Below are 26,448 nucleotides of genomic sequence, written 5' to 3' on the forward strand. Positions count from 1 at the left end.
TGACGTAATGAGATACTAGGAATCTGAAAAGAACCAAGCAGAACAATACAGATTCTTTTAAAAATGTTGTTATAAAGCCACCAAGCAGGAATTATTCAGCAATAATATATGGGAGACTGGTTATTGTTAGAACTTACAGTCCATGGGGAGAGGCAGGGTCTTGGGGAGAGAGACCAAGCTGTTGAAGACAACCTACGAGGGATGGGTGACCACACATGCACATATGTTGTCAGAGTTGACACTGTCTTCCAAGGATAGACATTAAGAAGCAGCTAAAATGCTAATGGGAATTGGCCAATGCACATTTTCCACAAAGCTTTCTAGTACTAAATTAAAATTTTTTAAAGAAGCAAACCCCTTTATTTAAAAAAGTGTCCTGCCAAGCGCTGCTCTGTACAACATGAATTTCGAAGTCATCACTGAAAAGCTGCTTACACTACTTTCCCAGGAATTTCTCCATGTCTTGGTCGGAAGGTTTGGACTATCTTAGCACTGAGATTCTAACTCATTGGTCTGAGGAGTATGGCCTTCCCCCGCCAGGGTTCCTCCCTCTGCTTCAGATGGAAACCCTTCTAACTGCCACAGAATGCTCAGGTGACAAAACTGACATCTCACCATCTCTCTTTCTTTCTCTCTCTCTTTCTTTTTCTTTCTTTCTTTCTTTCTTTCTTTCTTTCTTTCTTCTTTCTTCTTTCTTTCTTTCTTTCTTTCTTTCTTTCTTTCTTTCTTTCTTTCTTCTTTCTTTCTTTTCTTTCTTTCTTTTTCTTTTTCTTTTTTTTTTTAGATTTTATTTATTTCAGAGAGAGAGAGAGAGAACACAAGCATGAGCAGGGAGAGGGGCAGAGGGAGAAGCAGATTCCTGCTGAGCAGAGAGCCTGATGAGGGGCTGGATCCCAGGACTCCAGGATCATGACCTGAGCCGAAGGCAGATGCTTAACCGACTGAACCACCCAGCTTCCCCTGGCATCTCACCATCTGATTGGCCTCGTACCCAGGAGCACCCTGGGAAAGAATTTGAATGTTCTTGGCAGTTGAGATTCAGACCTTGACAGTTGTAGCTGATGGATTGGGTGGGGGCACAGCTGATGAACCTCACATTCCTGAGAGAGATCATCCAAAGTAAGGCATTTTGTATGATAGACTAGACTCAGCAGTGGGGCTTGTCAGTGGAAAGATGAGGTATTTCCAAGGACAACCATTTGAACCCACCAGACACCATATCTGAGCCTTGTGGTTGAGAGGATTATGAAATAAAACTGAAAAAAAATCATTTGGGGTTCCAGCCACTTGAGAGTTGGGCATTAGAAGGCACAATGTTTCTGTGTGAGATGGAGAGAGGTATTAGAATTGGAGATTAGGAGGTGGGGATGAGGAAATGCAGGCATGGATGAGCACAGATAAAGCAGGTCATTGGAGGTGAGGAGTGGGTCGGTACTCCCTCATGGGGCTTTGTGTAGGTAGCAAGCATCACACTATCAGCCATGGTTCTGCAGGCTGTGGAATTTTTTGGAATTAAGAGGAAGTTCTTAATTTATTTTTTTATTTTTTATAAATTTATTTTTTTTAATTTATTTTTTATTGGTGTTTAATTTACTAACATACAGAATAAGCCCCAGTGCCCGTCACCCATTCACTCCCACCCCCCGCCCTAGTTCGTTTCCCAGAGTTAGCAGTCTTTATATTCTGTCTCCCTTTCTGATATTGCCCACACATATAAATTTATTTTTTATTGGTGTTCAATTTGCCAACATACAGGAAAGTTCTTAATTTTAAAGGGAGAATGACCTATGGGAAAGGATGGGACTGGACAGTAATGACCAACACTACAGGGTAGTGACATTTTAAAATAGTACCAATAGTAAGAGCACTAGTGATCCAAAGGAAGAAGCAATTTCTGGGAAGATAATTAGAGGGGATTGGAGAAGCCTTAATAGAAAGCCAGAGATGACATTTAAGTAGTTGGAGGGAGAAACACTGGGGGCAAGAAATTGTAAGAGCTGTATCTTGTAAGAGATGTACCTTGATCCTGTTAGCACTTTTTGGCAACTTCAGTATCCCACTTATTATGACTGTTGTGCTTATTTTTTTTATTTTTATTTTTTTTAGTGTCTTCTCCAGCTTTCTAGAAGTCATTAAGAGGGGCCCTGGCTAACTGAGGAGACTCATACAGAAACCCCTGTCTGTATCACAGCTACATCATTACTGAGCTCCTCTAACCTGGCCACCCCTGACGAGGATTATCATGGGCCTCAGAGAAGAAAGGAAACCAAAAAGCCATCAACAACAAATTGAAAACTGAAGTTGAAACGCAAATCTGAAGATTTGGAGTAAGAATTGTATCTAGTATGCAGTTATATCCTTAAAGGGATTAAACTATATGCAGGAGTAAGACACTAGTTAGTTAATGGATTTTGTCAATGCGGCTATTTGTATAATTCACGTGAAAGTGCATTTTACTACCTGAGATGAATACCTTTACCCTGGTTTACTTTTAAAAATATTTTCTTTATTTATTTGAGAGAGATAGCAAAAGAAAGCATGAGCAGAAGGGAGAGGGAGAAGCAGACTCCCCATTGAGCAGGGAGCCTGATGTGGGGCTTGATCTCAGGACCCCAGGATTATGACCTGACCCATAGGCAGATGTTCAACAGACTGAGCTACTCGTGTGCCCCACCCCCCTTTTGGCTCCATCTTAGTATACAAGGCTGCTATAAAATGGAAGATGTAAAAAGTTTTAAGAGAATTTTCAAATAGGTACTTATCTCTGCACTGGCCCTATTAGAAAATGAGGATCAATACAACATGCATTGGAGAACTAATGTTCTAGGAAGTCTAATTCTATGTTTTTGCTCAACTCAGGGGAAAGGAGAATAAAAGGGAAATAATAATAATAATTTTCTCTCAATGCCATCCTTGTACTTTGGCCAAATATAGCAAGTACCAAGTGAAGGGGTGAGAAGTAAGGGGTCAGGTATATGGCTTGACAGTCTGTTCCCAGGCAGCCTGCATAGGTGGTCACACTGTCCTGCACTGGAGGTTTGTCTCCCTGAATTATCCAAGCCGGCTCTCAGTGCAACATGAACTCACTGATTCTTTGCCAACCTTTCAGTTCCCTTGAAGTGGCAGGTGCATAAAAGCCTACCTCCTATTGCAAACCTCTGAATTCCAGCAGCACCCCCTTCTTGGCTGTGCTTCTCAATCTGGAGGTTTAGCAACCAAATATCAGAGGCTGGCAGGTGGGTATTTTTGAGTTTTGACTTCATGTTTGGACTAAGATGTCATATTTGAAAGGAAAGGTTATTCTTTGGTATTATTTTTTTAAAAATAAAAATAGCATTACCACCATCCCAACTCTATCATTCCTGACTAAAGATTAGCACCAAACAGTCTTCTGGGGTTTCTACCCACAGGTTTATCAAAGATACTGCCAATATTAAACTTTAAATTATGTTTATTTCATATTCTGCTTTAAGATAGGTTAATCTTTCTCTCTTTCTTTCTTTCTTTCTTTCTTTCTTTCTTTCTTTCTTTCTTTCTTTCTTTCTTTCTTTCTTTCTTTCTTTCTTTCTTTCTTTCTTTCTTTCCTTTTCTTTTTCTTTCTTCTTTCTTCCCTTATCTCTTTTACTTTTTTATAATCCACAGATAGTTCATGGTTGCATTCACCTGTGCTCACCCAGCCTGAGGGGTGTGTGTCCTTATGAAGTTGAGCCTCTCAGAGGTATGTATATAAGGCCTATCACCTGGACCACCAGGTGAATGTTTGAATGTTGAATAGGCCCTGACTCATTTCAGGTGGCCACCACATGGACAGAAGGAACTGGGAGGAGGATCTTTGCTTTTCTGTTCCAGCTGCTCCATGGATAACTTCCCATTCCCCCTTGACATTCATTCAGCCTTTTATGTCTATTGCCTGAAAGTCCCATGCAGAACCCCCTCCCCCCCCCCCCCCCCCCCCCCCCCCCCCCCGCCCCTGGGGATCAAAGAGGAATTAAGTGCCTTTCCCCTCTTATGCCTCTCTCCCTTCCTTAGGGAGGTCATTAAGAGCAAAATAAGAACTGTGTCTTGGGCTCTGAAAATCATGGGGTTCAAGCAGTTTAAGAGGGATGACTACTGATTTCTCTGGAATTCTTTTCCCTCAAGGCTTTTAGGAGATGGGCTGAGTAAAATGTGTATCTGCCGGTACATGGAGCCTAGAGCCACAAACTTCAAGCTTGGCCACTGGCCAAGGGGTGGGGGGGCGGAATCGGCTGTTGTTAAAATGCTAAGTAAAATAGGCAGTTTCACATGCAATAATGAGTTCACTTACATAAAGAGGAATATGTATAGATAAGAGATCTTAACTAAATGGAGGTATTTACAGCTGCACGTGAGTTTATCATTGATAGCTTCCTTTGGCTTTTTGCACTTCCCAACCCACAAAGAGCATGTGCAATTTTTATCAATGGAGGGTTAAAACAAAACAAAACAAAAACCTTTAAGAAATAATGTATGTAGGGGGTAGGAACTGTGCTTCTTTCCTTTCACTGTTGTGGTAATGACCTCTGTCTGCAGTGGACAGACACCTGGCCTAGCACCTGGATTGGGATTTACTAAGGAGGTAAACTAGGGTCTGCTCTAGTGCTCCTTGGGCAACAGAAACTTTGGTGTCTTGGAGACCTAAAGATGGTCCCAGGAGAAATCCCTGAAATGAGTTCCTTACCTATGGAGTCCTGTGGTTTTGTCATGATAATTAAGTTATGCTGCCAGTTTGCTAATTTCAATAATAGAATCATAAAGTGTTGGACCTGGAAGGATCTTGAAGAATCATCTACTTTGTTTTCTCTTTTTGTGGCAGAACCAGGTTGAGAGCTCGATAGTAATATTACTTTTCAGTTAGCATCCACTGTGTGCTGGGAATGGTACAAGGGACTTTATATCTGTAAATCTTTAATCGTACTATTAATGTGGGTATGTGTTATCCGTATACTGATTTTATAGAGGAGGTTAAATGATTAAATGCTCTTGCACCTCAACTTCCTCATCTATATAGCAGCTTCTTTCAAAGCATCCACCTGGAGTCCAAGGTGGGCTCCCTGTTTGTCTGATTCCAAAATGGGCTCTTATTATACACAATTCTGTGTCTTTATTTTCAACATGGGCTACCTGATTCCCAGTCGTAGAGCTTTATCTCTTGTTGCCACATTTAAAACCCAGGTCTGTTTTAACCTGCGTTAGCTGACCAGATCAATCCCCAAACTACAGTCTTCTTGTTAGGGTAGTCTGGTTTTGACATGAAGAAGCCCGCTTCCCTGTTAGAAGGCCCACATTTGCTCCTCAAAGCAATATGGCTGCAGGCCTTCAGCCTGAGCTCAGACATGCTTTCCTTTGCTCACCCACTTCCTTTTCACTGTCAGTGTTCCCATCTATTGCCGTGAGAATGTCCAGCCAGAGTGAAGGTGTGGTGGCCAAGAGATTGTCACCAGAGCCCCAGCTGTGGGAAGGGAGCCTCAAGGCTGGACGTAGCCCCCTGAGGCCTCTGCTGCCTCCCCCGGGCCTTTCTGCCCTCCCACTGTGGGAAGGCTGGGCTGACCTGGTCTTTGGGGGCTTTCTGAGGTAAGGGCTGAGGGGAGGTAGGGCAGAGAGGTATCTCTTGTTTCAGAGGAAAGTAAAGACTTAAATCATGAAGGGAATCAACTTGGAGTGTGTTCTCCATGTTTCAGTCTTGCCAGAGGCACTCTGGTTAATCAGATATTCTGAACAAGGGTGATGGTGTATGCTATACGTAGCTGAATTCTTTTCCAGGGATGATAACACAATAAAATATGGGTAAAACCCAAACTACACTAAATCTCATTAAACCTTTCTTTGATGATTCATAAGTCCTTTAGGATCCTGTAGTGCCTCAGGGTCACCATTATGTGTATCATCATCCTTGATGAGGCAGGCAGCTAAATAAAAATACCAGATTTGAAGTTACAAGCCTCACTCCCACTTTGCCTACCTGGGTGGTCTTGGGCAGGTGTCTTGACCTCTTGAGCATCCAAAAGAGGGGTGGCAACATTACATCATAGGGCTGTCATTGTAGAAAGCTATGTGCATAAGGACTATCATTGTAATTATTGTTACCATTAAGCTAACAGTATATCAAACTGCTGGCCGATAGGTAGTTCCATTATATGTTTTTTTAAACATGATTCAAAGTGATTCACTCTAGTTTCCTTTTAAGGAAGACATGGCTTCCCCAGCAGCAGGTAATCCTGAGAAGTGATAGTTAGTCAAGGGCCAGCAAGAGTGTTTTTAAACAGTTTTTAAACCGCAAAAGTGGTACATGGTTTTTGTGAAGAAATTAGGGTGTTACAGAAGAGCATATTAAAAAATAAAAGTCAGGATCCCCGGGTGGCTCAGCGGTTTGGTGCCTGCTTTCAGCCCAGGGTCTGATCCTGGAGTCCCAGGATCGAGTCCCACATCAGGCTCCCTGCTTCTCCCTCTGCCTGTGTCTCTGCCTCTCTCTCTCTCTCTCTCTCTGTCTCTCTCTGTGTGTCTCATGAATAAATAAAATCTTAAAAAAAAAAGTCCTCTTCTACCCTCATTGTCTCAGTCTTCCCCAGAAGGAAGCTTTCTGTAGTTTAGTGTATATGTGCATGCATGTATGTATCAGATGTATATTATAGTGTATCAGATATACTTTTATTGTCCTATGACTTGCTTCTTTTTTTTTTTTTTTTTTTTTTCACTTAACAGCATATCTTGGGGATATTTTCATTCTTTTTTTACAGCTGCATCTGCCTGGTCTTTCATAATATGGATGAATTTTATCTTGTTTAACCATTGCTGTTGATAAACATTAGGTTATTTCTAGCTTTTCTATAGCAAACAATGCTGCAGTGAGCACAGAATGACATTTATGTACCGACTCAGTCATAGCCATTCAGTAATTTATTACCACCTCAGGTCACTTCAACTTGTATGTCCCAAAATACATTCTGGATATATCTGCCTTCCTAAAGAGAGGGCATTAAATATGAACAAAGCACATGACTTTAACAATGTGGTGATTTCTAATGCATTGATCTGCTTGTGCCATTACCACCACAACCCTATTTTATTTTATTTTATTATTTATTTTGTATCTTTTTAATTGGAGTTTGATTTGCCAACATATCGTATAACACCAGTGCTCTCATCTCGTCAAGTGCCCCCCTCAGTGCCCATCACCCAGTCACCCCCCCCCACCTCCCTTTCCATTACCCCTTGTTTGTTTCCCAGAGTTAGGAGACTCTCATGTTCTGTCTCCCTCACTGATATTTCCCACTCATTTTCTCTCCTTTCCCCTTTATTCCCTAACTATTTTTTATATTCCCCAAATGAATGAGACCATATAATGTTTGTCCTTCTCCAATTGACTTATTTCACTCAGCATAATACCCTCCAGTTCCATCCACGTCGAAGGAAATGGTGGGTATTTGTCGTTTCTAATGGCTGAGGAATATTCCATTGTATACATAAACCACATCTTCTTTATCCATTCATCTTTCGATGGACACCGAGGCTCCTTCCACAGTTTGGCTATTGTGGACATTGCTGCTAGAAACATCGGGGTGCAGGAGTTCCGGCATTTCACTGCATCTGTATCTTTGGGGTAAATCCCCAGCAGTGCAATTGCTGGGTCGTAGGGCAGGTCTATTTTTAACTCTTTGAGGAACCTCCACACAGTTTTCCAGAGTGGCTGCTCCAGTTCACATTCCCACCAACAGTGCAGGAGGGTTCCCCTTTCTCCACATCCTCTCCAACATTTGTTGTTTCCTGCCTTGTTAATTTTCCCCATTCTCACTGGTGGGAGGTGGGATCTCATCGTGGTCTTGATTTGTATTTCCCTGATGGCAAGTGATGCGGAGCATTTTCTCATGCGCTTGTTGGCCGTGTGTGTCTTCTTTGGTGAAATTTCTGTTCATGCCTTCTGCCCATTTCGTGGTTGGATTGTTTCTTTGCTGTTGAAGTTAGTAAGTTCTTTATAGATCTTGGATACTAGCCCTTTATCATCTGATATGTGATTTGCGAGTATCTTCTCCCATTCTGTAGATTGTCTTTTAGTTTTGTGGACTGTTTCTTTTGCTGTGCAGAAGCTTTTTATCTGCACAACCCAATTTTAGAGTATTTCTATCACCTTCCGAAGCTCCCTTTTGTACCTCTTTGGGTTTAATGACCACACTTGTCCCAGCTCTAGGCAACCACTGATGATGATTTTTTTCTATCTAAAATTTTGCCTTATCTAGAAATTTCATATAAATGGAACCACAATATGTAGTCTTTTGTGTCTGGCTTCTTATACTTAACCAAAATGTTTTCTGAGGTTCAGCCATGCTTTTGGATGTATCAGTTATTGCTGAACAGTGCTCCAGTGCATAGCCAAACATTTTATTTATTCATTTGGATTGTGTTTCCAGCACGGGCTACTTTCATTTTTTGCCTATTATGCATAATGATACTATGAACCATTGGTGTACAAATTTTTGTATGGACATATATTTTTATTTCGCTTGGATAAATACATAGGAGTGAAATTCCTGGATTTTGTGATAAGTATATTTTTAACTTAAAAAAAAAAAAAGGCCAAATTATTTTCTAAAGTGGTCGTTTTATTTTATATTCCTAACAGCAACGTATGAAGGTTCCAGTGGCTTCACATCCTCACTAACACTTTGTATTGTCAGTTGTTTTACTGTAGTTCTTCTACTGGTCTTGTAGTGGTATCTCATTGTCATTTTAATTTGCATTTTCCTATTAATAATGATAGTGGGCAGCTTTTCATGTGCTTATTAGCCATTCATGTATATTCTATGGTAAAGTGTTCAATCAAATCTTGTGTTCATTTTGTACTGGACTGTTTGCCTTTTATTATTGCAAGAGTTCTTTATATATTCTGAATACACACCATATATATATTTATACGTATGATTTTTATACAGATACATGATTTATAATTATTTTTTTCTCAATCTATGGCTTGTTTTTCAATCCATTTCCTTAGTGATGATTTTTGAAGAAATATTTAAATTTTTTTTGAAATATTTAATTTTGATGAGTCGAAACTTGTTGATTTTTTTCTATTATGGAGCTTTGGGTGTCATATCTAAGAGATCTTTGCTTACCTCAAGGTCACAGAGATTTTCTCTTCTGTTTTCTTCTAGAAGTTTTATAAAAAACCAAGGTGGTTTTATAAGTTATTTCAAAGACTAGATGAAACTAATGTTTTCCATAGGCCCTTCCTTGACTGAAATCAATGGGTCTGTGGAGTTAAATCTACAGAACAGGTCTTTTCTACTTTTTCACAGTAGTTTTTACAGTTTGGCTAGATTGTGTACCTACAGAATTACTATAGTAGTCTTTGTTACTGACTCCTTAAAAATTTTTTCCCAAGATAAAATATAAGATTATATCCCTTTAGAAGGATCCAGAGAGGTTTCCTTTGAGGAAATTATATTTATTTCCTATACCATGAATAGAATATTCTCTGTGTTACATCATTTAGAAAATGTAGGGCAATATCTCTCAATACCAAAGCAGTAAAGTCCTTTCCTATTACCAGCTATTTTGATGTGGCATATTTCCATTTGCTTCTCTTTATTCCTAATAACTCATTTTATTTCTTTAGATAATAAGGCTATGATTTAGTAGCTCTTAATGAGGTTCTGTGTATGTGTGTGTGTGTTTTAAGAGCTATCTGGCTCTTTATTAGAGGCAGCTTCAATCTCATTTGTTTCAAAGCTTCATTGATTAAAGCATATATGGGTTCTCATTCCTTATTTGATACTCTTAGGGCCATATATATTTTTAAATGTATAATTTTTAAAAAACAGTTTTTTAGAAAGATAATATACTGAATATTATGACTGAATAAAATATCTCCTGGGAGTTAAGATGACGACTACTTCATGGTATGGATATAGTAGTATTTTTAAATATGCTCAATATTTACAATATGTGAAATAAATAAAGACTATAAATAGCTTCTATCAGTTTGGATCAGGTTTTCCACCATTTGAATTCAGGTCTGGTTAGTTTGGGAGGCAAATGAACTATAAAAAAATGTTTCCATCTTAGAAGCTTTCTAGATTTTATAATTGAAAGTAAAGGCTAGTGGATTTGTATTGCCTGGGAACATCAGTGGCTTATTGTGCTGTGTTGGGTTTCTTAGTAGTTGACCACCGCTGGTTTTGCATTTGGAGCCCCGGTAAGCAGGTGTTACATTCCAGGAGACATGGACAGACTTTGGCAGGCCTTGGCGAGCCTTTAAGCCTGAATTTTCTGAATGAACATTTTAAAGAGAGAGAATTTCCACTGTGTACAATGCTATGGTTTAGATTATTTTCTAGGGGGTGGTGTTTTGTCATTCATAATCAATATATGCTTGAAAAAATACTTTCTCATCTCCCACTAATTCCAGTGCATTAATTCCATCTGCCTCATGGCACAGCCTCTCGGAGGCAGATGCCCAATAAAGATCTGTTATCTAGGGGGCCTGGATTCCTGGCTTGGGGTGAAATTGTATCCTATAAAATGGAATTGAGTCAAGCTGTGATATATTTGAATCCCATCGAGAGCTAGATTACATGGTCAATGGCAGCTCAGAAGCATATTTTAATCACCAAGCACTGTGGTGCTGACCTGAAAGCACTTATAGAAACCTCTGGCCCACGTCCCTAGGGAAAATGAGAGCTTTCTTGGTACCTAAAACTTCTTTCCTCACATATAGGAAGTGTCTTAGAGACACATCTAATGGTACTTTATTAAATAAGTATAGAAGCAGTACATACATTTCATGAAAGATTTATACAAGTAAATAGTATACAAAAGCTTATGTAAGTATATGGAGGTAAACAGTAAAGGAAAGCCCCTCAACACCACTGTTCTACTCCACTTGTGCTAACCTCCTCAAGGAGGAGGGGGATACCTCTGGTGGTAATTTGGTGTGTGTGTCATGCCAGGCCTCTACATTGTCACCATACATGTGCACGCACACACATAAACACACACACACACACACGCCCCATCATATTTATAAGCAAATGGGCCATACTCGTCATATTGTCCCGTCACTTCCTTTTCTTAGCAATCTATCAGGGACATCCTTTATGGACACTACTATCTTTTTGATGGCTGTAGAGCATTGCCAAGCATGTATTTAATCCGTCACCTAGTGAAAAATCTGTAGGTGGTTTTGGGGTATTACAAATGAGGCTTCGGTGACCTTCCTTATTCATTTATATTTTGGGCATATGTTAGCAAGATTTTCATGGTTTTTGGTTTGTCTCTCAGGTCTTACTCCCAACAATTACTTTTAGTAAGTCTAAATGTCAGCATTCTCCTCTGTCCTCCAGCTATTGATGTAGAAAGCCATCTGGGGCACTGGTCCTCTTTGCTGGACATATGTGTATCTCTTGCGGTGAGGATGGGGGACGGTATACGAAGAGGAGAGTAGTTTATGTTTACAACTTTGGTACTTTTGTTTTGTCTGCTAGCTACTAACTTAATGTTGTATTCTCTTATTTCCACATACAGGACAGGTCAGATAAAATAAGACCTTGCCTTCAATTATGTAAATTGTTACAACGTTATTTGGAGACCTCTCCACAGTATCTCCTACAATTTAAAATGTTTTGATCCTGCAGTTTTACTGCTAATATACTATGGAAATCACTTTATTTTGAGACCTGAAAGATTTTGTTCAGACATGAATCTCAGAAGCTTTTAGGAATCTTCTTATTTAAATACTTCCTGCAATGGAGTGAGTGTATGTGTCCCCCCTAAATTAATATGTTAAAATCCTAATACCCAATGTGATAGTATTGGAAGGTGGGGCTTTAGAGGGGTGATTAGATTGCGAAGGTCAACAGCTATGAATGAGATTAGTGCTCTTTCCAAAGCCAACCCAGAAAGCCCTGTCACTTTTCTTCTGCCCTGTGAGGACACAATGAGAAGTCAGCTTCTGCAACCTGGAAGAGAGTTCATACCAGAACTCACCATAACTGGGACCTTGATCTTAGAATTCTAACCTTTTAAACTATGAGAAAAAAAACTTATAAGCCACCCCATTTTATATGGTATTCTCTCACAGCAGCTCAAGCAGACTAAGACAGTTCCTTTTGCACAAATGCTGCAAGACCTTTATAGAAATCAGTGTTTTATCCTGCAGAATTAGAAATTTTCAGAACCCTAGAATGTGAAGCTGTGAGGACATTTGGACACACAAATGAGAGAATTGGGTAAGATGTGAGTAAATTTCCTGTACCTCTTACCCCCCTTGGTCCTCTGGTCCAGCCAAAAGCTGGTGGTAAAGGCAGGATGGCAGTGATGGGCGTGGTACTGATGGGGAACCTCTACATCTAGGATGGGACCTTTAGCAGACATTCTCTCGCTCTGTTCTTCACTACTGAATGGCCTTTGTGTGCATCAAAATTCCTGTTAGCTTTAAAAATCTTGTGATCTAGCCTTACTTTCATAATTTTTACTAATAAAAAGTCAATTAGGAGACATGTAACCAAACTAAGAAGCAGGTTATCCTTTTGAATATGAAAAATGGCTGTTTGTTAACTTTCAGATGTACTTCTGTAGTATTTCCCCAGAGTTGATGCTCCTGGATGTTATTTAAGACAGTTCAGCACTTGAACACAGGCGTTATAGTGGGAACTATGGATCTGGAAAGAAAGGAGGCAGAGTGCTTGTCCTCAAGAAGACTAGAGTTAAGTAGATCATATTTTGGCTATTGTTTTTAGAAATCTAGTAATGCTAGGGACAGAAATAAGGCCAAAGTGTGAAACTCCATGGAGAAAACTTTGAGCACAATTTATATATCACCCAAATGGACCCAAACTCTGTCCACCTTTGAGTATAAATGAAGACTTACTAAGATTATGGGCCAAATTGTGATGACCCTTGATGGCTATCCCCTTTGATGACTGTAGATTCCAGCTCCCCTCGACATCTCTTCCAGTTTACAGAGTGGGGACAAGTGCGTGCATGTTTTCCTAGGCTGGAAACTTGTCATGTCACTGTCCCTGGCCCAGCTGCAAGGTCTTTGTGACAGAGGGTTCCTCTGATGAGATTTTTATGGTTCCACAGGGCCAAGAGTCTGTGGCGGTGTTTAGAGGAGGAAACATGCTCTCCTTAGCTCTCTGGGCCCCACAGCGACCCTGCTTGTGCCTTGAGTGTTCCGAGTGACTCTCATGAGAAATGTTCTTCAAATTCTCACTCCAAAATCTCCCTCATCATGGCGGATCTAAACCATTGCCCATGTGTGAGTGTGTGTATGTGTGTGGGTTAGGGTGAGATAATGGACTGAAATCAAGCTGGCTTTTTTTTTTTTTTTTTTTAAGATTTATTTATTCATGAGAGACACACAGGGAGAGGCAGAGTCATAGGGAGAGGGAGAGGCAGGCTCCTCGCAGGCAGCCCAATTCGGGACTCGATTCCAAGACCCCAGGATCACGCCCTGAGCTGAAGGCAGACGCTCAACAGCTGAGCCACGCAGGCATCCCAAGCTGACTTTTCATGTCCCTGCCAGTCTTCCCCAATTTTTCCTTTCCAGTCTCTGGTAGTTACTACTACTCTCTCCTTTAAAGAAAAACACATCGTGTATGCACATCTCCTCAGGAAAATAGGCATCCAGTTCCCCCAATACAACCTGAGTCTGATGCAGACTGTGTCTTGTTTGACTCTGTATCCCTAGTGTCAGCCCAGTGCTTGTCACAGAAGTGGACCTTCAATCCTTTGGGAATTAATGAATCCATGTTAAGGGGGAGTGTTTAAATATAATCTATAGATACTGAACAGAGGTTCCCTCAACTTCATGCTCCTGCCCATGGGAGAGGCTAGTATATGTTCGTTAACTAAATGAACAATTGGTATCTTTCATGTTCCAGATCGAATGATCTCATGATTTGTGCTGCCCAGTTTCTATATTTTTACATTGTTAGATTTGTGGCCAAAGAGATATTTATAAGACATTTGAAGGTATATATTGTCTGGATCTGTAAAATGATTTAAGAAGATTAATAAGCATTTATTAAGAAAAACATAAGCCACTCAAATGCAAAAACTATCCTAGGCACTAGGGACTTCTCATATTATGGAAAGCAGCAGATGCATGGGTGAAAAGAAATAGGGAGCCTGGGAGGTGGGTGGAGCAAGAAAGGAGGGAAGAAATAGAGGGAAGGTGGGAGATGAGCCAATGGTGACCAAGGAGTCATATTGGAACTCCTGGTTATCTAAGTTCCAAGTTCTAACCCTGGCACTGAGGTGAGCATGTTCACTTTTATTTTTTATTTTTAAAATGCATTCTTTTGAGGAATAAGTAATAGAGTCACATGATTTGACAACTAGAAGGTCTCAAAATAAAAAAAAAACCCACTCATTTTCTCTAGTCACCTGGCTCTTGGAGGGACATTTTATATCTCCCAAAGCAATTTTACCTAAGATTGAAGTCAAAGAGGAGATACAGAGAAACTTCAAAGATTTTTTAGTTCCTTAGGCAAAGTCAGAGCTTACCGACTTGTTTAGGAAAAATCTGTGATCTTGGTCTCATTAGTTTTATGTTCTAACATACCGAGCTTATTAGCCTGGACAGGAGCCCCTGATTGTTCACAAACCAGCAGAATCTCAGAGGTCTTGCCCTCGGTTTTAAAATGTGTCAGCAATGTCTGAATCTGGTGTTGGGTTGGGAGGAGGCGGTGACGGTGCTACAGACTTCCCCAAAGTAGTCCTTTGCCTGCTGCAGAGCCTAAGTCCAGGGAGGATGGGGGAGACTCAAAGACCAGACCAATCATAAGCAGTCTATGCAGAAGGTCATGGCAGGTAAGTGGACAAATGTATATGTCCAGAATCAGCTTAAAAGGTCAGAGGTCAGTGAGGGAAATGCACCTCCAACATCTAACTCAACCAGTTAAAAGAGCTAAGAAAGCTTAAGTGACTGCTAAGCAATAGAGCACCTGGGTGCTTCTATGTGACCAAAAAATCTTTCAAGCTTCAGTAAACCTTTAAGCTAATTTTATGTAGTTATGTAGAAAAATGATCAATTAGAAGGATTGCCACTATTGACAAAAAGTGAGAGTCATGATTTTCTTCTAGTGAATACTTTGTTTTTCCTCTTTCTATGAGACATATTTCATTAATCATTGTTTGCCTTGGATTATTTTCTGAAATACAGATTTATTTAGATATATAATAAAAACTTAATTACATTTTAATTTTTCAATTAAATGTTTAAAATTTTAAAGTTAAATTCAGTTTAAAAAAATCGCTATGTTCCTGCCTTCAAGTAGCTTACAGGATAACCCTGTACCTTCTTTTCCCGGCACTTACTGAATCTGTGAGTAGTAATTTTTGGTTTCATCTATGTTTCCCTCACTGAGACTCTAAGTATCCTCAGGGCAGAACCATCTTGATCTTGCTCATTTAGAAAAATTTTTGAGCACCTTGCATAGTGTCTGGCTCACAGTAGATATTTAATATTTGCCAAATGATAGAATGAAAGAGCTCAGATGAGGTGGAGGGGTTAAACCAATGAGGAACAGCTCATTAGAGGAGGCCCTGGTGTTCCTGGCATGCAGGACCAAGGCCACTGACCCTAGCCATCAGGGAGGTGGGCAGGAAAAGTTCTGAAGGCGGATGGTGTCTGACCAAACCTTTGCCAGGAGAGGAAGAGTGTGCCAGTGTCCAAAGAGAAGAATGGGAATATTGGGTATGTCACTCTTTGACCCTGGCTGGCAGAGAGATGCTCTGTGGTGAGTGGGGCAAGGCAGGGGGCGCAGTGAGCAACACTGGGGTGTGACAGGACCTGTGTACCAAGGAGCATGGAGCTGGGGCTCACTGAGAGATGGTGGGGAGGCCTGAGGGCACAGTGGCCATAGGAATGTCAGAGCGAGGACAGGGGGAGACCAGAGTCATACCAGACAGCCTTTTTAACTTCTGAGTCTCTCCATCACCTCCTTGCCTCTCAGCAGTGCTGCTCAGCTGTCCCCACCACCTCTTTTCTCCTCATTCACTCCTTCACCTGCGGCAGAGGGCTCTCCATCCCCCCATTCCAGACCCTGTGGCCCCTCTCTCCACACATCCCTCCCCTCACTCGGCTGTCACCAGTTTCACCAGTGACCTCCTTATCCAGTTGTAGTCATCAGTCTTTGTTTTGTGGGATTCTTGACCATTCTCTTCCCCTTAAAGTTATCTTTTGAATTAGTAGTTGATTCATGGTTCAAACTCAGAAAGCATAACAAGGAATGAGCAGTGTCTTTCCCATCTTTGTCTTTCATTTCTCCACAGGCCGCCACTGCTCTTAGTTTCTTACCTATCCTTCCAGACATTCTTTATGCATTTATTAGCAAACAAATTTATTTGTATTTAGTGATGAGTAAGAATATAGGTTCTTATTTTTCCCTCTTCCTAATATAAACAGTAGAATGTTCTACACACTGTTCGACTCTGTGTTTTTTTTTTCATTTAACATGCATAAATTTGGGGTTTCTCATGGGCATCTGATGCTTACCTTGCTCCAACTACTTATTACTTCCCAAACTGGCTTTTCCTCTCACATTCTCTGATCCACTTGGTGGTGGTAGTGGCAGGGAGGGGTTATGGCCATTTATCTAGTTGCTGAAGCCATAAACCTGAGAGTCATCTCTGACTACTCCCCAACATCATACAGAATTTCTACAGGGCCATCATTTCCTTTTCTTCATTCCTACCACCACTGCCTGAATTGAAGAACTTTGTCCTTCAGGAATCCTTTGCCAAAAGATTCCTATAGCATCCTATATACACCCATTTCACTGAACTGATTATGACTGATTTGTCTGTTCTCTCACTGGGCTGTGGGCCCTTGAGGGTGGAGATGTATTTAATTTGTGCTTTACCCATAGGAACATAGCCGATGCTAAATGAGCAAATGAACGAACAGGACATGCCCCCAAAAAAGTTCACTTGGTGAATCATTTATTGACTGTTTACATTTATTGGAGCACTGAGGGAGACTCATTGATGCTTCTTAAAGGATTTTTGATTTGGATGCAGAGACCCAGGTTCTAAGCAGAAGAATAGGTTTTCATTTTTTAGATCTAGTAATTTGTGAGATACAGATTCAACAGTTATATATGATTTGGTGGATTTGGTGGATCATATATATCAGTCAGAGCTTGGAATAGTATGGAGAAGTAAGTTCGGAGAGTTAAAAACACACAGAGTGGGTGAAATTAGGGTGTGATGAGATCACTTAAAGGTACTCTGTAGTGAGAAGATGGCTATAGAGAGAATCCCGGATTATATGACCATCAGTTGGAGTGTGAGAGAGGGAAAAAGAGCAAGTGGCAAATGAAGGATAAAAGAGAGGGATGTTGTCCTGGAATCCCAAGGAGAAAAGAGTTTCAAGCAGATGGTGTAAGGGCCGGCAGTGTCAGTTGCTCCCAAAATGTTCAGCAAGATGAAGACAGAGGTAACCACTGGACTGAACAACTCTGAGCTCTTCGGTGATCAGAGCAATGCCAATTTTAGTGTAGTGATGGGTCAAGAGGTGACTCTTGCAGGGTGAGCAAAGGAAGGCTGAGGATTTGGAAGATAATTCCAAGAGACTTGCTTGTAAGGAGAAGAGGCACATAGCTACAGGGCTATGTAGAGTCAATGCAGGGTTTTATTTTAAAACTTTCTTTTAAATTATAGGGTACATATTCATTACTGAATATTAGGACAGTAGAGGAGGGTATTAAAAGCCAAAAGATCATGTGTAATTTTACCACTCTAAACAGTGCTGCTAGTTTTAACCATTCCCTTCCAGTCTTTTCCATGCATTTTAACCAAGTTGAGAAGGGACCATGTAAATGATGACAGATTCTGCTTCGCACATACAGAGGACTGGCTTTAGCATCTGTCTCTGCATTAATTACCGGGGTGGATTTGGCAGATTTAATTGGCTAGACCCTTCTCCTCCCTCCCTGCTCCCTGGGTATTTCTCCATATGGAGTTATTTGACAGAGATAAAACTTCGCATTCATTCATTCATTCATTCATTCAACAAATTCTTGTTAGCTGTCCGCCTTCTGCACTGCATTAGTTGCTGAGGGATGGGGCAGTAAAGCAGACACTTATCTCCTGATGCTCGAATAGCGTCGCTGGCAGAGGGAGCTCCACTTCATCCTATGGTATACACGTATTTGCACTCACTGGCTCCATCTTACAGACAAGCTGTCAATTTCATTTGTGTAATTTTCTCACTTGATATTTTCCCCAACATTAGAAACTCTTTAGAAATCTTCCTCTTGCTGTTAAATATTTAGTTTCTCTTTTCATATTTCTCCTCATAATGACACTGCCAGAAATATCTTTGAAATTAAGCTTGGTCCATATTTTGTACTATTTTTCTAGAACTGGTTTCTAGAAGAGGAATTTATTTGGTCAAAGGACCTGAACTTTTTAAGGCACTTAGATGCCTATTGTCAGATTACTTTCCAGAGAAGTTCTACTAATTTAAAATTTTGGACAAAGGTTCCTTTGTTTATATGTTAAGTTGACTCAACTAGTATAAAGAGAAAGGTTAAAGATAAGGAAGATGGACCAACGTCCCTGAGAAGTGGTATTGATGAGATCTGGAGAAGGTGCTAGAAGGCAGTTTTATAAAAGAAAGCTCTCTTGTTGAGACAAGAGTTAAGGAGGGTGCTGCTACAGAGAGTGTTCCTATATGTGTTGAGAAATGGGGATCTGAGGGAGTTCCTAGCTGATGGGCTCCATTTTCCTTGTATGCTAGGAGCCGAGAGCATCTGTGCAGGAAGGACAAGGATAGAGGGAATCAGTCTGCTAGCCGGGGAGAATGAAGATGGTTTGGAAGGGTTACGTAGGAAATGGGACACCATCTAAAAGGTGCAGTTGCTCAGATAATGGCACATTCTGTTTATAATTGTAAGTGAAAACTTGATCATTGATGCTAGGACTCTGTTTACAGGGTATAGTGAAATTGAGCATTGGTGATTATTTGATTAATTTGATGAATGTTCCAAATTAGGAATACCAGGTCAGGGTATGTTTCCGACCTAAATTATACAACGCAGTTGTCTGCAATGATCAAATTAACCAGTTGATTGCCAAATCTCTTATTTCTCTCTGTCCCCTGTGGACATAGCCTAAAGGACTAATAAGTGAACTGGACTCTGCCCCAATCTATTTTGGGATAATTGATGTCTTTGTACTTGTATCCCAGCAGCTTGGTATTAAACACTGAAGCTTTGTGGAGAATATGTCAGTAGGCGATTTACTACCTCAAAAAGCAGTCTTTCTCTGACAAAGCTTATCAATCAGAACTTTTCCAAACTCCCTAAGGAAAATTATATTTATTGCTATGGAAAATTATTTGATTCCATGCATTTTGCTTCATAAAATGAATTTGTTTCAGATTCTGAATGCTTATTTTTGACTATTATTTCTGTCTTCATGAATCACTTCAAAGCAATTTCAGTTTTACATTTAAGTGGTTTTTATTCTTAAAAATATTTATGTTCACTGAAATTTGGATTCGTTTTTTTCACTAAATGAAAAGTATCAGTGATTTTAACCTCTTAAAGGATAAGGAAAATCAGTTATGGTGAAGAAACATTTCATTCCTTACTGTTCAAATATTTCTTTCCTAAATTGGTGGTTGATGTAACATAGGCTATGAAATGCATGGAGCCAGTTACTAAGGTAACTCAGCCTCTGAAGCCCATTTTGTGAAATAGCAATGTAATTAGAATATTTTAGGAATTGACTTCAATGTTTGAGTTTCCTTTGTATGTTTTTTCTTTTTTTTTTTCTTAAGATTTTATTTATTTATTTGAGAGTGAGAGAGAGAGAACAGGACCAGGAGGAGGGGCTGAGGGAGAAGGACAAGCAGGCTCCCTGCTGAGCCAGCGAGGGTGGGGGGTGGGGGGTGGAAGTAGGGGGTGCTGACACAGGGCCAATGTGGAGCTTGGGTCTCCATCCCAGGACCCTGTGATCATGACCTGAGCCGAAGTCAGATGCTTAACTGACTGAGCTCCCCAGGTGCCCCCCTTTGTATGTTCTTAAGCAGTGCTGTGACGTGTCTTTTACTTACATGTGAAAGCCAGAGTAATAAGTAGTTACTCCAACTGTGACTCTTCCCTTCAGACACTCAGCCCATCTCACCTTCTCCTAGGTATTCATCACCCCACAGGGCTGTGACGGTGTGGCATGATGGTGAGAGAGGGCCTGGTTGAAGATTTCCCTCCTCTCAAAGAACTTACAACCTGTTGAGGTTTGCTAGCAGCCCAAACAATAATTCTGTTTCAGTGTGAATATTGTGCTGATTAAAATGTGGCCATTTATGCTGAGAACAGCTTTTGGCATTAGAGATTTGTCATGTGCTCTCACCAATTGTAAAATGGATAAATAAGCAAAAACTCAAAATGGCAGAATTATATCCTTTTGAGTCTGGATTCTACTCTGTTTCTGGTCCAGGTTGCAGGATTGACAAGAATGATAAGTTGGGCTTGGCCTACTTATTTCTACAGCAGCCCAAAGGGAATGCAGGCAACTCAGAATATCTGGGGGCACTGAGGCTCCCTCAGCTTTGGCCTCTCACCCAGAGGGGAGACTCTCCAGGCCCAAGGAGCCCACAACCTAGTTTTTGGTTTGCTTGTTTCTGTTTTTTGAGGAACTAGAAATCTAAACTTTTTATAGGAAATCCATGATTTCTAAATATTGGTGTCTTATACATACCTATTGGCCTGTGGCACTGGGCCTAATTCAGCCTGAAGGCATTGGCCTGTGACCTCTGACCAAATGGTTTCCAAGCTCTAATTTTCTAGGTAAAAAGCCAGACTTTTATCACTCTCCTGAGAGTTTAGTCCTTATATCATATGAGGTAGAACATGCTCCGTTTTGTTACTTAATCTGCTCAGCCTTCTTTTTAAGTTTTGAAGAAATAAGAACAGACTTGTGTAAAAAAAAGGAATGAATGACTAAAATTGAATAAACTACACTGTTTTATTTCCATTTTTTCAGGTTAGATTATGCTGTCAGAAAGCATTAACTACATAGTCTATGGCATTTTTTTTTTCAAAGAACACTTATTGTGATTTTTTTAACTTGCTAATTTGCCTATTGTTTTAGTTAAAAAGAAAGGAAATAAAACTTACTTTGGGGGGCAGCCGGGGTGGCTCAGCAGTTTAGTGCCGCCTTTGGCCCAGGGCGTGATCCTGGAGAGCCGGGATCGAGTCCCACATCTGGCTCTCTGCGTGGAGCCTGCTTCTCTCTCTGCCTGTGTCTCTGCCTCTCTCTCTCTCTCTCTGTGTCTCTCATGAATAAATAAATAAAATCTTAAAAAAAAGTATAAAATTTACTTTGGGTAGTATCTATCTAAGGCGTAGTTAACTAAATAATGGTGAAATTTTACAAAGTGGGGTCTTCATTTTTTCCTGGGTATAATACTTGCTATAGGAGGAAAAGGCTCTTTGACTTAGGCATTCAGTAAAATGATTTTTTTTTCAGTAAAATGATTTTAATAGTAGGAGCAAATCATACTGGAATAGACTCCAATGTGATCCTCCTGAACCAATTCAGATCCCTAACCGATCCTGTCAAGGACATAGCAAGATTTGTATTTGTTTCAGGTGGTAAATACCTTAGAATGTTTGTTTCTCTCTTCATATTTGTGAAGTAGTATAAAACAATTGTGGTGTAGGTAATAAACCCCCATTTATATTAGGATGATATAAGATTAGATGTGCTGGTGAATGAAATATGCTTTACTGACTGACTTATTTATAAAATAAGCATTGATTAAAAACCTATTATATTGAGATGAAAAGATAAATCAAAATAGCTTATAGTTGTGCAACTTATAGCACATATGTGATGATTAAAACTGTATTTTCTCTTCTCTTCTCTCTTGCTGATTGCAAACTATATATTTTAGTTGCATTATCTGGGAGTAAGAAAGATAGGAAAATCACTTTGTGGGAATCTCTTCTTTCCTTTCTAAGCCTGCTTAAGTCTGTAAATAGTTTCCCACTGTTAGTTGGAGACTCATTTATAAGCCTGCAAAGGTGTCCTGAGAAGTCTTCATGAAAAGTGAAGTGTTACTACAAGGTGTCAAATAAGTTCAATCTGGATGCAGAGATGTACATAACATTAATAGCAGTGAAAAGAAAATGAGTGAACGAATTCTTATAAGTAAGGTTAAAAAATCAAAATGTTCTGTTGATTGAATTTATTTATTTATTTATTTATTTATTTATTTATTTATTTGGTTGATTGAATTTCGAGTATTTGCCTGGAGTGTTATGTGCTTTTTGATTTTCCAGTTAGCATTTCAGTGGTGAATACAGAAGACAAAACCAGTATAGAACAAGTAACATGGAAAGAGAAGAAGAGACAGTACTAGATACAGAACAGACAACAGGAGGAGAAAACTCAGACTTTGGCAAAGCCACATTACCCAATGGTAAGTCTTGCCCATGCTACTTATAATAGTGAATTCTTATATGATGCTTAGTAGGTGCCAGGCAGCTCTAAAACTTTATGTATATATCATGGATGAGTGCATAAAAAATAGATACACAGATAAACAAGATAATTTAAGTTGATTCTACAAGGTTTTTTCCCCCCATTTTTTCCAATGATGACCATTTTATTAGCATCAGTTAAAGACCCCATTCAGGTGTCATTGAGAAGAGAAACCTCAGTTCTCAGGAACCAATGGACATTTGGTCACCAAGCCAGTGTTTAGATGGAGTTAGCCAGTAAGCATCCTTTAGGCAGGAGCTCCAACAAATTCCACTTGGTTCAAATCCATTGGCCATTAAAACTGTTCAGAAATGATTAATCTTTGCTATACCACAAAACACATTGTCATGCAATGTAGAGGGTTTGCCAATATGCATAATATTCATCACAGTGCTGTACTATAAAAGACAGTCCTATAAGTTTTTTAGATATTAGCTACTAGGGAAATGCTTCCATTATTGGTTATACAAGATGTATGTGTATGTCTCTGTGTATGTATGTGTATGTGTTAACATGTATGCTCATGCGTATGCCTATGTGTACATGTTTACATGTCATTCATGACTTTGCCCAAGAGATAGAGATGAGAAAACTGCTGTATGGTCTTAAAATTCAATCCAAATTTGCTCTTGGCTTGTAGACAGAGCACTGACAAGAAAGCTGGAATGTCTCACGGCTAAGATACTGAAAACAGGAAGAGGAAGGCAAGCCTACATGTGGGGATCAAAAGGTTCTAGGTGGGGTGGAAGGAGAAATGTAGAGACCAAAAGCCAAGCAAGGTGTGACATTTTAGGTGTAATAATGAATGACGGGGTGAGTAGCAGGGGTTGGCAAAAGGTTTGAAAGGTGGACAAAGACAGAAATAGAAGCGATTGACTGGCATGACCTTCCAATGTATCAGATTCGCTTTGTGTTCATGACTCTGTCATACTATTCTTGGTCCTGTCAGGACTTGACTAGTAGATACTGCCCAGGTGATCCTGAGAACTCTCACTTGCATATTTTGAAACCAAACATTATGAGGCAGATAATTTTATAAGTAGATATTCACTACCCATTGAATTGGATCTTTGGACCATATTTTGATGTGTAGTCCCCTTTTCCCTCTTTTCCTCTCTGTGCTTACACAAAATTACAGGGTTAGGGACTGCTTTTTTTTTTTTTTTTCAAGAGCTTTAAATAAATTCTTCCAGATGCTAAAGTCTAGATGTTTCAAATAAAAAATATAAGTATACAGGAAAATTTATACATTAGTTCATTGGTTCAGTAAATATGTTCTTAGACTTCGTGCTAAGCACAAGGGACATGGCTATGAAGAAGTTAAAGGAGCCTGTCCTCCTAGAGTTTACAATTTGGTGGGGGAGGGTTAACTTTCTATTCCTCTTCTTTCACAGGTCCTACCATGCACACTATTTAAATCAACCTTGCATGTCTCTGAATCACTCATCCAGTATGGAAAGTTCAGAAATTCATTTGGGAGTAACAATATTAAAATTTGAATTTGTTTCTGGATCCAGTCAATCATAAAATTCCCAAATGTATTGTCTCTTTTTTGACAATGGGATAGACTTTCAGTACCAGATGTCAGTGTTAATAAAACCCATAGGCAGTGACTCAAGACAGTGTCCTTCATATTTATGGGGGAACATAAATTTTATTTTATTCCTCCATCTTTAACACATTCCACTGAATGAGAGGATACTTTAATAGCTAAAACATAAAATTATTATGTTTTAACCTTACTTAACCTCACCTGTTTAACCTGTTTAACCATACTTAACCTCACTTATAAAAAGTTTGGGTTGCATTTCTTTTTTTTATGATTTATTATTTATTTGAGAGAGAGAAAGAAGAAGAGAGAGGGTGCAAGAAGGGATAGGGGCAGAGGTAAGGGAGAGAGAATCCTTAAACAGATTCCCTGGTGAGCCTGGAGACTGATGTGGGGCTTGATCCCAGGACCCTGAGATCACGACCTGAGCCAAAATCAATAGTTGGATGCTTAACTGACGGAGGCACCCAGGTGCCCCTCAAACAACTACGTTTCTCAAAAATGAAAGTGAAGTATAGAAAACTTAGCTTTGAGGCAGGGTAAGAAAGAAATTGAATGCAGTTTTTGAAGTCAAAGATTTTCTTGTTTCTGTCTCCTGACCATGGTGCTCAATCCTAGTCCTTATTTTAAAAACTCTTGACTAGTTATTAAAACATGTCTTTTAAAAGACATGACTAGTTTTGTGGAATTAGTAAAAGACCATTTCCATCTCCACTCAGTTAAAAATATATATGTAATTATTAATAATGATTTATAATTCTAAAGTAGATTTTTCTGTTATTACCCAAGGTGCTTTCAAGAGACAAGTAACATTCTAAAACCTGGGGAGCCCCTTATTAGAAAGGATACATTTTTAAGAGACTAACCTGCCTTAACCCTGGTTGTTCCATGTTTTCTCTTTATGTGCATGCCTGATTTTTAAAGCATGATGTATCTTCAAGAAGGCCTCGCTAAACATAGCTTACATTACGATGATTCTGTCGTCATAATTTGGGCCACATGGCCCTTCTGTATTCATTGAACAAATAGTTAACTAATCATTTGGCTTAAGAATTTCATTTAAAATAGCTCTGAAGATAGAAGGAATAGAAGGAGATGTTACCTGACATTTTTGTCAGATTTCCTCCATTTATGTTAGAAATGTTCTTTCAAGGAATGGCACCAGGAGTGTAGGGAAATATAAATTGAGCATTGGTGGATGGAACATTGCATGGGGGGTTGAGGGACCCGGGCCCTGACTCTGTTCTGCTTCTGCCAAAACCTGGGCAGGCAGCCTTGGGCATCCTTAATGCCTTTTTTTCCTAGTAACTCTTTTTGTTTATCTTGTCAATGTACGTTCGTGAACTGGGGTCCATTTATGGCTTTTAGCATGTTTCCAGGATTCACTTTTGGGGGATGCCCAAATCCCCCATAATTCCCACAAATAGCATGCATAATTTTGTTTAGGACATTATTTTTTTTTCCTGGGTTCATAACTATTCAGTCTCCAAAGGGTCTGAGACCTTCAAAGAACGTCTTCTAGGGGATCATTCAAGTCTTTACAGTGGGAACATTCTATGGCTGTTGGCTGGCTGTCTTTATGTGTGTGCACACTTTCTTCTGGATCATAAAACTGTACTTAGCTTATTTGATGGAAAGATTCTGATCAGGATATTTAGAACATGGCCTAGATATCCTTTTAGAGGGACACCTGGGTGGCTCAGCAGTTGGGCATCTGCCTTCGGCTCAGGTTGTGATCCCGGGATCCCGGATCGAGTCCCGCATCAGGCTCCTTGTGAGGAGCCTGCTTCTCCTTCTCCCTCTGTCTATGTCTCTGCCTCTGTGTGTGTGTGTCTCTTATGAATAAATAAATTAAAAAAGAAAAAGTCCTTTTAGAAGGCAAAAAGCTCTAATGCCAAGGAGACTTGGAAATCACACTTATACACAGTGTATATAGGTATATATATACGTACATACATACACATATATATGTGCACATGTATATGCACAAGTATGTAAAAGTACCACATATATTGCATTAAAGGCAGCCTTGATCAAGTTTTTTTCTTTTTAAAGACTTATTTATCTATTCATGAGAAACACACACAGAGAGAGACAGAGACATAGACAGAGGGAGAAGCAGGCTCCTTGCAGGGAGCTCTATGCGGGACTCAATTCCGTACCCGGGATCATGCCCTGAGTGAGAGGCAGACGCTCAACCGCTGAGCTACCCAGGCATCTCTCTGATCAAGTTTTTAACAGTGGTTACTTAGAATGTCAGTGTCTGACATGGCAAGACTTTAGCAACTTCAACCTCAATATTAAGTGAGGATGTATTTAAAAATCCTTCCCAATATCAATTTGTTTTATTTATTTACTAGTTTTTTTTTTTTGAGGTCCGTTTG

General features: G+C 39.8%; 1 long non-coding RNA gene across 33 annotated transcripts in view; it reads left to right on the forward strand.

Annotated features, from left to right (window-relative positions):
- Nucleotides 1-887: 887 nt before the first annotated feature.
- The window catches only part of LOC144302457 (uncharacterized), a 106,132-nt gene continuing 80,571 nt past the window's right edge, over nucleotides 888-26,448 (forward strand). For 14 of the 33 annotated variants that reach the window (XR_013369325.1, XR_013369324.1, XR_013369326.1 and 11 more), the window contains exons 1-4: nucleotides 966-1,119; nucleotides 2,119-2,336; nucleotides 3,643-3,718; nucleotides 22,314-22,453. This is a non-coding gene — a long non-coding RNA (uncharacterized LOC144302457). Of the gene's footprint in view, nucleotides 1,120-2,106; nucleotides 2,337-3,109; nucleotides 3,237-3,642; nucleotides 3,719-14,811; nucleotides 14,830-20,164; nucleotides 20,264-22,313; nucleotides 22,454-23,909; nucleotides 24,068-26,448 lie in introns of those variants that run through there. The other 19 variants (XR_013369347.1, XR_013369346.1, XR_013369335.1 and 16 more) reach the window with 19 other exon arrangements.

Source organism: Canis aureus, chromosome 31 (genome assembly GCF_053574225.1).
Source record: "Canis aureus isolate CA01 chromosome 31, VMU_Caureus_v.1.0, whole genome shotgun sequence".
In the NCBI taxonomy this organism is placed as follows: Eukaryota; Metazoa; Chordata; class Mammalia; order Carnivora; family Canidae; genus Canis; species Canis aureus.